The sequence below is a fragment of the Haematobia irritans genome, chromosome 2 (assembly GCF_050003625.1).
Source record: "Haematobia irritans isolate KBUSLIRL chromosome 2, ASM5000362v1, whole genome shotgun sequence".
In the NCBI taxonomy this organism is placed as follows: domain Eukaryota; kingdom Metazoa; phylum Arthropoda; class Insecta; order Diptera; family Muscidae; genus Haematobia; species Haematobia irritans.
In genome coordinates this window covers 79,728,704-79,742,253 of record NC_134398.1, presented here as the reverse complement: position 1 = coordinate 79,742,253, position 13,550 = coordinate 79,728,704, and the positions used below count along the sequence as shown (strand labels likewise).

General features: G+C 30.9%; 1 long non-coding RNA gene across 1 annotated transcript; it reads left to right on the top strand.

The window, feature by feature from the left end:
- The first annotated feature begins 8,172 nt into the window (after positions 1–8,172).
- On the top strand, positions 8,173–9,059 carry LOC142223066 (uncharacterized). The gene is made up of 3 exons (XR_012718533.1): positions 8,173–8,246; positions 8,314–8,406; positions 8,477–9,059. It is a non-coding gene; the product is annotated as an uncharacterized LOC142223066 (long non-coding RNA).
- Positions 9,060–13,550: the final 4,491 nt, after the last annotated feature.

The window sequence follows — 13,550 nt, the reverse complement described above, 5'->3', positions numbered from 1 at the left end:
TTATTTTTGTTTGTTCTTTAAAAGAAATCAGAACGTACGAGGAGTAAGTCAAAATATTCAGGCAAAGGAAATTAAAAAAAAAAAAAAAAAACGGTGGAAAATATACAAAAATTACAAAGGGATATTCATAAAAATAATGAAAGGGCACTATACTCTTTTTAGAGTTGGGACAGTAAAATGAAACAAGTATATACGGCCGTAAGTTCGGCCAGGCCGAATCTTATGTACCCTCCACCATGGATTGCGTAGGAACTTCTACTAAAGGCTGTCATCCACAATCGAATTACTTGGGTTGCGATAACACTTGCCGATGGCAAGGTATCGTAAAACTTTTTAACACTGTCTTCTAAATTGTAAGTTAGCCCATACGGCTAACAAAAAAAAGGCCGATTAAATACGTATATAATCTAGTTTGACAAAATTTTCTATAGAAATAAAATTTTGACAAAATTTTCTATAGAAATGAAACATTGACAAAATTTTCCATAGAAATAAAATTTTGACAAAATTTTCTATAGCAATAAAAATTTGACAAAATTTTCTATAGAAATAAAAACTTGACAAAATTTTCTATAGAAATAAAATGTTGACAAAATTTTCTATGGAAGTAAAATGTTGACAAAATTTTCTATAGCAATACAATTTTGACAAAAATTTCTATAGAAATAAAATGTTGACAAAATTTTGTATAGAAATGAAATTTTGAAATTTTGTATAGAAATAATATGTTGACAAACTTTTCTACAGAAATAAATTTTTTAAAAATTTTCTATAGAAATAAAATTTTGACAAACATTTCTATAGAAATAAACTTTTGACAAAACTTTCTATAGAAATGAAATTTTAACAAAATTTTCTATAGTAATAAAATTTGACAAAATTTTCTATGGAAATAAAGTTTTGGTAGATTAAAAAATTTTCTATAGAAATAAAATTTTGACAAAATTTTCTATGGAAATAAAATTTTGACAAACATTTGTATAGAAATAAACTTTTGACAAAACTTTCTATAGAAATGAAATTTTGACAAAACTTTCTACAGTAATAAAATTTGACAAAATTTTCTATGGAAATAAAGTTTTGGTAGATTATTTTTGGCGATATGGACCAATTTTTGTGTAATAAGTCATCGGCTATATATAACTAAAGACCGATATGGACCAATTTTTACATGGCTGTTAGAGGCCATATATTGACAAAATGTACCAAATTTCAACCGTATCGGATGACTTTTGCTCCTCCAAGAGGTTCCGGACGTCAAATCTGGGGACGGTTTATATGGGAACTATATATAATTATGGACCGATATGGACCAATTTTTGCATGTTTGTTAGAGACCATATACTAACACCATGTACCAAATTTCAACTGGATCGGATGAATTTTGCTTTTCCAAGAGGCTCCGGAGGTCAAATCTGGGGATCGGTTTATATGGGGGCTATATATAATTATGGACCGATATGGACCAATTTTTGCATGGTTGTTAAAAACCGTATACTAAGACCACGTACTAAATTTCAACCGGATCGGATGAATTTTGCTCCTCCAAGAGGCTCCGGTGGTCAAATCTGGGGATCGGTTTATATGGGAGCTATATATAATTATGGACCGATATGGACCAATTTTTGCATGGTTGTTAGAGGCCGTATACTAACATCAGGTACCAAATTTCAACCGGATCGGATGAATTTTGCCCCTGCAAAAGTCTCCGGAGGTCAAATCTGGGGATCGGTTTATATGGGGGCTATATATAATTATGGACCGATATGCACCAATTTTGGCATGGTTGTTAGAGACCATATACTAACATCAGGTACCAAATTTCAATCGGATCGGATGAATTTTGCCCCTCCAAGAGGCTCCGGAGGTCAAATCTGGGGATCGGTTTATATGGGGGCTATATATAATTATGGACCGATATGGACCAATTTTTGCATGGTTGTTAGAGACCGTATACTAAGACCACGTACCAAATTTCAACCGGATCGGATGAATTTTGCTGCTCCGGCAGGCTCCCCAAGCCAAATTTGGGGATCGGTTTATATGGGGGCTATACGTAAACGTGGTCCGATATGGCCCATTTTCAATACCATCCGACCTACATCAATAACAACTACTTGTGCCAAGTTTCAAGTCGATAGCTTGTTTCGTTCGGAAGTTAGCGTGATTTCCACAGACGGACGGACAGCCGGACAGACGGACGGACGGACAGACGGACAGACGGACGGACATGCTTAGATCGACTCAGAATTTCACCACGACCCAGAATATATATACTTTATGGGGTCTTAGAGCAATATTTCGATGTGTTACAAACGGAATGACAAAGTTAATATACCCCCATCCTATGGTGGAGGGTATAAAAAGGAGGAAATAGTGAAAAATTAAACAGTAAAATGTACAAAAAGAATGTTTAGTTCCTCTTTATTAATAAGTAGTCCAAGAGGAGTTGACGGACACCTTCAACTATAAAAGCGAGAATTACGTTCGAGTTTTGCGGCCACAACAATTGAAAAAAATTATTTTCTTTAAAATGAATTATTAATGGGGTTTTTTCCCGGGAACGGGATCCCGGGAATTCGATATTTTTCGCTCCCGCTTTCCCGGGAATTAAGTGCGGGAATTCCCGGGAATTTTTCTTTACAATATTTTATATAAAATAGAGAGATAAATACTTCGAAAAGCATTATTTTTCCAGAATTTACTTAAACAATTTTTAACTGTATTTTTGAAATCCATTTTTAGTAGATTTTGAGTCTAATGTGAATGGGGTATAATTAAGTTTAAGTATACAGGAATGTACAAAATAATTTAATTGTTTTCGGTATTTTTGTTAATATAAAGTAAACTTCCTATTTAAATAATGTACCAAGTAATAATAGTTGCCTTGTCTGACATACAAAGTCGTGGGTTCTAGCCCAGGTTCTAACGGACCAATTGTTTAAAAGAAGGTTGCTCTCCCTAATTTATTATCGTCATATTTCTGTAAATCGGCATTCCAATAGACTGCTGGAATAAGTAATCCTTTATGAACAATGGATCATTATACTTTTTATAGCCACTTTTGCAATTGCATAATTTCAAAATATTTTCATAATTATTGCAAGGATGTATTTATGGAAATGACAACGTTTAACATGATAGTAACTTTAATTTCAAATATAGACTGTGTATTCCTTTTGGGAATATTGACCGCAAATTTGCATATAGTGACTCTGTTTTATGATGGTGACATCAAAAAAAGTTTCTTTCATTTCCATACAATTTTAATGTAAAAAGTCCCACTATAACGAAAGAGACTGTCCATTATAACCATTGTAAACGTTTTTGTATTTTGTGTATTACAAAATATCTTATTTTAGTATGATTTATGGCTGATATAAGTGACTAATATAATATATATTGTTAGTTGTCCAGACAGCGATTTATAACCGTAGCTTTAGGCTATATTTATTCAAACGTCACATCGAAGCAGGTTCCCCTTTGACTGTGATCCCGGGAAATTCGAAAAAATTCTCGCTTTCCCGGGAATGGAAAAAGTCCGGGAAAAAGAAAACCCTAATTATTAAAGAAAAGTAAAAGGCAAAACAGGGTCATTTTAGAGCGATACTGCCAACTTAATACCGGCCTTAGAGGTAAAAATGAAATTAAGTACAAAACACGATAAGTTTTAAATGCATTTAAAATGATGTTAATTGCTAGTAAAAAACTGTTCACGCCTAAATAAAATTATGTGTATATTATAAAACTATTTATGTATGTTTATACTCGACTCCACGTTCTTCTTTTGTTAGAGTTTTTCCAAAAACAGTTTTTTTCTTACAAAATTGTTATTTTTGCAATAAAAAATTATATTTTATCCAAAAGCTCAGTCCATTTCGTTTATATCAAGCACTGTTTCTAACTGTAAATCTTTAATAACCCACATTTCGAAGTTTCATTATAAAAATTTAATATAGTATAAATATAAATGTGTAAATTAAAAAAATGGTGTTCGGTTGGAGCAGGGATTGAACCCACAACCCTTTGCATGCAAGGCAGACATGCTAACCACTGCTCCGCGTGGCCAACAAATGTATGTTTCTGTTAAATAATGTTATGTTTGCATGGGCTCGTGGGCGCTGCAAACTATGTTATATAAATGTAACTTATAACGATAATTGTCTACTGGTGACTATAACAGCTACACAGAAAAAAAGGTGTCTTGTTAATTTGAGGACCAGTTTAACTTCCACATAGTTCAAAAAATTTACTGTAATATAGTTCATTTTTCGTAACCACTGCGAAAATTAACTTAGCTAAAGGAAAACTTATAAAACTTCAGTAAATGTTTTTTAGTTCACTAACTACGAAATGGGACGGATTTTTCCTTAAATAAATTTCCAATACAATAGTTAATGCATCGTTGATTGTATTATAAAAAGACATAGGCAATATAAAAATCTTACTACGAAATGTGGACAATTTACTAAGAAAAATTTTTGTGTGGAAAAAAATTTTTTTAGTAAAAATTAACTTGACCACAGTACCGATTCGTATGGCGGCTTCCTACAGCTTATTTCGGTTTTTACTATAAGTTGGAGTATATTTCCTCACATTGAAAATTGTAGATAAAGTAGAATAAAAAGTAGTTAATTTAATCCTTGACGGGTGTATATAATTTTTTATGGATTCCTCGTAAATTTTGAATATATTTTACCTTATCCTATAGATAGAATACCAACTAATCAATAAACGTGATACTGGAAATTGAAGTGAGAAGAAATTATGAAATTATTGCATCATCTTTTTTTTTGTGTTTGTTATTGCGATGATGTTATGGAATGTGTGTTGTTGGTATCTTTTGTGGTGATAGTTGTTTTGTTGCAATAGCGAGATCAGAAAGGGATCATGTGTGTGTGGAGTTGTTTTTCTTTACATATGTGTCCTTTATGACTATTTGTGTCTTTGAGTTTTATTGGTGCATTCAGTTCTGTTGATGCATTTATGAAGCGCACACGTGGTGCGCTTGCGTGCGGTATTTGTGTTTATTAATAAAAATACATTTATTTCGTAACATTTTAGAAACTGATAAGTGAATGGTGTGATGTTAGAGAAAACAAAAACACTTTATATTGATAAAAAATAAATAACTCTAAAATAAATCACATATTAAGAAACTGTATATTTCTATTAATAATTTAAAATTAGTGCGGTTTTAAATTGGTTTACATAAAAATATTCATAATGAGTGGTAATAAAATGATCTATATTTACTCTACATCTGGATCACAGTACAATTTTTTGAGTCTATATTTTTATGTTATAGCGAGTCCTTAAGGTGTGTACTAAGTTCGAGTTTAGGTGCTAAAATCAGAAATAAATCAGTAAGAAAAGTATAAAATTATACGCCTTCGATGCAAATTTAAATATAACTTGATGGAGAATAGCTCGAAACAAGTTTTTTATTAAGTTTATAATCTTTAAATGGATTACACCATTAAGAACAGAAAATCGTTTTTAAGCTTATGTAGAACGCTGTTTTTATACCCTCCACCATAGGATGGGGGTATATTAACTTTATCATTCCGTTTGTAACACATCGAAATATTGCTCTAAGACCCTATAAAGTATATATATTCTGGGTCGTGGTGAAATTCTGAGTCGATCTAAGCATGTCCGTCCGTCTGTCCGTCTGTCCGGCTGTCCGTCCGTCTGTGGAAATCACGCTAACTTCCGAACGAAACAAGCTATCAACTTGAAACTTGGCACAAGTAGTTGTTATTGATGTAGGTCGGATGGTATTGAAAATGGGCCATATCGGACCACGTTTACGTATAGCCCCCATATAAACCGATCCCCAAATTTGGCTTGGGGAGCCTCCCGGAGCATCAAAATTCATCCGATCCGGTTGAAATTTGGTACGTGGTCTTAGTATACGGTCTCTAACAACCATGCAAAAATTGGTCCATATCGGTCCATAATTATATATAGCCCCCATATAAACCGATCCCCAGATTTGACCTCCGGAGCCTCTTGGAGGGGCAAAATTCATCCGATCCGATTGAAATTTGGTACCTGATGTTAGTATATGGTCTCTAACAACCATGCAAAAATTGGTCCATATCGGTCCATAATTATATATAGCCCCCATATAAACCGATCCCCAGATTTGACCTCCGGAGACTTTTGGAGGGGCAAAATTCATCCGATCCGGTTGAAATTTGGTACCTGATGTTAGTATACGGCCTCCAACAACCATGCAAAAATTGGTCCATATCGGTCCATAATTATATATAGCCCCCATATAAACCGATCCCCAGATTTGACCTCCGGAGACTTTTGGAGGGGCAAAATTCATCCGATCCGGTTGAAATTTGGTACCTGATGTTAGTATACGGCCTCCAACAACCATGCAAAAATTGGTCCATATCGGTCCATAATTATATATAGCCCCCATATAAACCGATCCCCAGATTTGACCTCCGGAGCCTCTTGGAGGGGCAAAATTCATCCGATCCGGTTGAAAATTGGTACCTGATGTTGGTTTACGGCCTCTAATAACCATGCAAAAATTGGTCCATATCGGTCCATAATTATATATAGCCCCCATATAAACCGATCCCCAGATTTGACCATCCGATCCAGTTGAAATTTGGTACATGGTGTTAGTATATGGTCTCTAACAACCATGCAAAAATTGGTCCATATCGGTCCATAATTATATATAGTTCCCAGATAAACCGTCCCAAGATTTGACGTCCGGAACCTCTTGGAGGAGCAAAAGTCATCCGATACGGTTGAAATTTGGTACATTTTGTCAATATATGGCCTCTAACAGCCATGTAAAAATTGGTCCATATCGGTCTTTAGTTATATATAGCCGATGACTTATTACACAAAAATTGGTCCATATCGCCAAAAATAATCAACCAAAACTTTATTTCCATAGAAAATTTTGTCAAATTTTATTACTATAGAAAGTTTTGTCAAAATTTCATTTCTATAGAAAGTTTTGTCAAAAGTTTATTTCTATACAAATGTTTGTCAAAATTTTATTTCCATAGAAAATTTTGTCAAAATTTTATTTCTATAGAAAATTTTGTAATCTACCAAAACTTTATTTCCATAGAAAATGTTGTCAAATTTTATTACTATAGAAAGTTTTGTTAAAATTTCATTTCTATAGAAAGTTTTGTCAAAAGTTTATTTCTATAGAAATGTTTGTCAAAATTTTATTTCTATAGAAAATTTTGTAAAAAATTTATTTCTGTAGAAAATTTTGTCAACATTTTATTTCTATACAAAATTTTGTCAAAATTTCATTTCTATACAAAATTTTGTCAACATTTTATTTCTATAGAAATTTTTGTCAAAATTGTATTGCTATAGAAAATTTTGTCAACATTTACTTCCATAGAAAATTTTGTCAACATTTTATTTCTATAGAAAATTTTGTCAAGTTTTTATTTCTATAGAAAATTTTGTCAAATTTTTATTTCTATAGAAAATTTTGTCAAAATTTTATTTCTATAGAAAATTTTGTCAAGGTTTCATTTCTATAGAAAATTTTGTCAAAATTTTATTTCTATAGAAAATTTTGTCAAACTAGATTATATACGTATTTCATCGGCCTTTTTTTGTTTAATATATACCCCGTATGGGCTAACGTACAATTTAGAAGACAGTGTTAACAAGTTTTACGATACCTTGCCATCGGCAAGTGTTATCGCAACCCAAGTAATTCGATTGTGGATGACAGCCTTTAGTAGAAGTTCCTACGCAATCCATGGTGGAGGGTACATAAGATTCGGCCTGGCCGAACTTACGGCCGTATATACTTGTTTTAATTTAATATGATGAATTGTTTTCAAGTTATTCCAATATATATAGCGGAAGTGCCTTAATTTTGAACATAACCGTATATCTCAAAAAGTCGAGCTCTTAAAAAAACAAGTGTAAATTTGGATTCAGCGACCTCAAATTACTAAAAATTTGATATAAATTTTAAATGAACACAAAAACGGTTCAATTTTGTTCCCATGTATTTCTAAAGAAAACTAATCATGAACAATTGGGATTTTAGCCACTAAACTCGAACTTAATATCCACCATAAATACTAAATGCTATATTGACAAGTGGAAATTATATCTAATTTTATAATATTTTTATTTCATTTATATTCTGAGAAGGATTTCAAATATGTCCCATTTGTGCATGGATATGATTCCACTAATGTAGTAATTGGATGATTTTTTTCAATGTGGTATGTTTTTCGTCCATTTGTAATAAAGCCAAAATTTCTATTTATTAAAAATAATTTTCATTTGCAGGATGACAGCAAATCTAATGGTATTTTTTGGAATCTTCTTACTGTTTAATGCTAACTAAGCTGATATCCCTATTTGCTCTAAGAAAATTCTCTTGTAAGTTAAAGATCAAAATACCATAGAATTTGATAATATTTTTATATTTTATATACCTTTTTAACTTCAGAGGCTTATGACGCAAATCCACACAACAAAAACTAGCGAAATCGGTAAAATTGGACAAAAATGAAATGAAAATAGCAACTTATGGCATATATCTTTCATATGGATAGAAAATGGAAATTGATATTAATTAGTTTCATTCTACTAACATAGAATATTACTCTTTTGAAGAAGCAATTATTAACTACCGAAAAGTAACAGCATACAGCGTACGAATAAAAACATTTCTTTTATTGTATATCATAAGCCATAGTTTTATGTAATATAATAATAATTTTTTGAAATAAAATACTGGTAGTTATGAAAAATTGTCTTATATTGTACGAAAAATTTCTTAGTTGTATACAGGCTTGTTGTACCTTTAATTCCTCAATTTATTTACTTCTTTGAAAATTATACTGATAAACAGTTTATTTGAAACCAATTTCTAAATATAGGATTCCCAAAAACTTGTTCATTTTTCCGGATAGCAGGAATATTTTGAATGAGTGTAAGTACATTCTTCCCACAGCGTAGTAAGAATGAACTAAAATACGATGCAATACATAAACTTATTTATAAGAAAATCATGAACTTATCTAGATGAAAAAAATCTTTGGCGCCAAATCATGGTCATTCTTACTATGGGTTAGTTCATTTTTCGTAAACAATAGTAAACTTTTTTTTCGGTGCAGGAATATTTTGAATGAGTTTAACTATATTCTTCCCACAGCAAAGTAATAATGAACTAAAATACGATGCAATACATGAACTAAATTATAAGAAAATCATGAACTTATCTAGATGAAAAAAATCTTTGGCGCCAAATCATGGTCATTCTTACTATGGGCTAGTTCATTTTTCATAAAAAATAGTAAACTTTTTTTTCGGTGTACGTAGCTCAGGGGTAGTGTGTTGGCTTACAAACTGTATGGTCCTCGGTTCGATTCTCCGTCCAGGAGAAAGGTAAAATTTAAAAAAAATTATAAAATTGAATAATTTCTTCGACATGATTTGTATTACAGAAATATGTGCCAAGAACTAAAAAAATCGTGGAAGTTAAAATTATGTGAGGGAATGACCACAATCTTCTTGGGGTGAAAATTCTTCCAAGCATATAATATTTGTGGGCTCAAAATGCTTCCAAACATATAATATGTTCATATAAAATAAACATATTAATGTTTCGGCAGTATCCAATAATATATGTGCTTTCTGCAAAATATGTTTGGAACATATGTTAGAGAAGCGATTTTTTTGAGGGTGTAGTTAAGTACATGATTTTCATACAAATTGGTTCATACATTGCATAGTATTTTAGTTCATTTTTACTACTCTATGGGATGAAATTACTCACAGTCATTCAAAATATTCTTGCTATTCGGAAAAATTAACAAATTTTATGGGAAACCTATATTATAAAAGTGGTTTCTAATAAATTGTTTGTCAGTATAATTTTCAACAAATTAGAGAAATTAAGGAATCAAAGGTACAATGAGCCGTAATACAAATAAGAAATTGTTCGTACAATTTCAAAAACTTATTATTATATACACTGAAAAAACAGTGAACCCTTTTCCATTGCAAAATGAACTAAACTGTAGTAATATTGACCATGATTTAGCCCTTAAGATTTTTTTCAACTTGTCTATTTTATAATTCTCTTAAATTTTAGTTCATCTATAACATTGTATTTTAGTTCATTTTTACAACACCATAAGATTTATATACCCCTACCAAGTTAAAAAGTCAGTATTATTTTGGTTTACTTGATTATTTTTTGGGAAACCCAATAATAAAAATTGGTTAACAGTGTCTTTAAAATGTCGACGACTAAACTATTTTTAAATCAATCATTCCACAGTACAGAGAAATTAAATAATTAAAGGAAGAACAAACCGTTTTACTATTATGAAAATTTTCATACATTAAAATTAAAGTTTCTTTAAGCAAAAGTTCTTTATTATAAAAATTTATGATGAAAGTTCTTAATACAATGTTTTTTGTGAATAAAAATTATGACCACGTGGAACAGAGAGTAGTTCATTTTAACTCGCTGTTTGGACAATTTGGCTTATCCTTTTTTATTCATCGTAGGTAATTTTTGCATATATTTTGCTGGAAAAAAAATGGAAGCAATAATGATAATTGTTAAAAATGAACACAATGTAATAAAATATAATTTTTTAATTCTTTTTTTAGCTTGTAACTTACCATATTTTGGAGGCATTTTATCAAATGGTGTAAGGAATTCAACTTTTCTTTGGAAAACGTATCTCATAAAATGTGTACCTGAAACAATTAGAGAAATAATGAAGTATTCTATATAAACTCATACAACTGTGTTGTTATCGATGTGAAGGATATAATAAAATAAATATTCTAGTTGAAAGAAAGACAAAGTTTTAGTATAAAACTTACCAACTCTCTATTAAATTGTACGCTGAGGGGAAATATAAAAAGTTGTCCAAATTTATTTGGGGTTACTCTGAAATTAAATATTTATTTTTTACATTAAATAAAATTATTAAATTGGTTTCCAAAAAATCTAATTAAAAAAATAATAATATGCACAAAAAACCAAATATTCTGGATAAAAGAAAGAAAGAATCCTTACCAATTCACTATTAAATTACAAGCAAAGGAGAAATAAAAAGTTTTCCAAATTTTTAAGGGGTTATTCTGAAATTAAATATTATTCTGAATTAAATATTTGCTTTTTACATTAAAAATATTACATTGGTTTCCAAAAAATTTGATTAAAGAAATACTAAAATAAGGTATTAAAAACCTGCAATTTTGATGATAAAAAGGTCATAAAAACGTAAATATTCTAGTTGAAAGAAAGCCAAATTTTAAAAGAAAACTTACAAATTCTCTATTTTTTAAATTTGTTCGAATCCATCTGGAGTTGCTCTGAAATTAAATATTGCTTTTACAACAAAGAAAAACATTAAACTGGTTTACAAAAAAATTAATTAACAAATAATAATATACATAAAAAATATCCTTTAAAAAAAAGCCGTATTAAAAAAATACTTACCAATTTATGACTAAACTATACGCTGAGATATAACAAAAATTTTCCAAATTCATCTCAAATTGAATATTAATTTTTTACATTGAATAATAAAAATTTCAATATACTTTCAATTTCAACATATTTCCCTAAACATTCTTAATCGCTTTTTTCTAAACTATCGATAAAATATTAATAACTTTCATTTAAAAGGTTTAATAAACAAACACCAATATATGTCTCAAAAATCCAAAATATTCCATGCCTTTATATTCCCTTGTTGCATACCTGCCTAAAAGATGCAACAGCCCACGCCAACGCCAACTATACAACTGAAGCATGCCAAACAAAACCAAGCAAAGCCAAAGCATTCTTACAACAACAAAAACACATGTGCCTTTATTGAAAACAACACCTCATCCAGCCAAATAAACCATCCGCGAATAACAAACACACATACACACAAAGCACTAAATGAACAACAATAAAAACAACCCCACGCTCATGTATACACAACATCCCAGCGGCGTAAATCGAGAGCACTTTCGATTTAAAGCATTCACGGAGCCCTTATTTTAGAGGCGATTAGGTCTTATAAAATAATCCCTTTTGTAAGACCTCTTCCTTCTTTACAAAAAAAGTTGATACTCATTCATCATTCATTGCAAAAAACAGACCTTAAAAAGGTCTTTATTTACTAAGATCGCTATTCCTTTTCTCATAACATACTTGTCGTGGCCTTTTGAAATGGCTTATCTGGGACATGTGTTTAAAGACACATTTTAAAGAACTCCTAATAGGACTTGTTTGGTATTGTGAATTACAATGTGTTCTTGCAACGAGGCAAAATAAAACGATTTTTAAAAAGCAACTCATATTCTCATAGCAAGCTCTTATAATTTACGAGACCTTTGAAAAGCCCTTATGCCGTAAGCCAATTTATAAGTTTTTCGACAACGAGTCACAAACATTATAACGGCTTTAAAAAAAGACATGTTCTCATATGCGCACTTCTTTAATCTAAGAGACCTTTGATAAGCCCTTATGCCGTAAGTTTATAAGTAACCGAAAGTTAAGAATAAAAATAATTTTGCACAATTTAAAGCATCACGTGTTTCTTCATTCGGGTTTGTGATTTCGTTTGAGCAAGTCGAGGTATTTGTTTTTTATTTTAAGTAGCTGAAGTGTCAAATATGCGGTAAGTATATATTTTTTAACGAATATTATACTATATTGAATTGCATTATAATAATAATTTTATAATAATTTTACTTATTTATTTAGCGGCAACTTCTACCATGAAAGCCAATGATCTGTTCAATATGTGGAAATCAGACGTCCAATACGAAATCAGTTCCTATGAAGAAGGTGATTTATTTTTTATAGTACAATTTTATATAGTACAAAATAAAATAAAAAGAATCCTGCACAAATTTTGGGTTTCTTGTTTATATATGAAATTTGGAGTAGGTCCTTTATAAGGTATGTAAACAAGGCCTTTTAAACAGCCTTCATAAAAAGGCATTAAATTGGCATTATTTTAAACTCCTATTAAGAGGCCTCTATTTATATATGCTTCATAAAGCCTTTTGATGTATACATTATAAAAGGCCTTATTTTATCACACATTATAAAAAACTTATTTGAGGCACTTCCTAAAAGGCCTTAAAATAATGACCTTATATTAGCCCTTATGCTGTAAGTTGAAGTCGGAGCCCTTGGTCGGCTATGACACCCTGTGTAAAAATACAATGAATATGTAATGGGAAGTCAATGCCTTGTGTCTGCAAATAAATGCCTTTTAAAAGGCCTTATGAAGAGCGATTTCCGCCGCTGGGATACCCAGCCCTCGTTACCATTTCTCATTAATGCATTACTCTCACTCAAACAAAACTCAAGTAACATCATCTTTACTTTAATCACACTCCACTATGCCGATAAAGATCTCTGTACTATGCATTAGTTCATCGCATCTGCTGACAATTTACTCTAAGAATAATATTCGTAAAGGCCCACCAGTTTATGAACGATGAAACGTTTAACTTAAAATTTGCAAAAACTTCATGAAATGTTATTTACC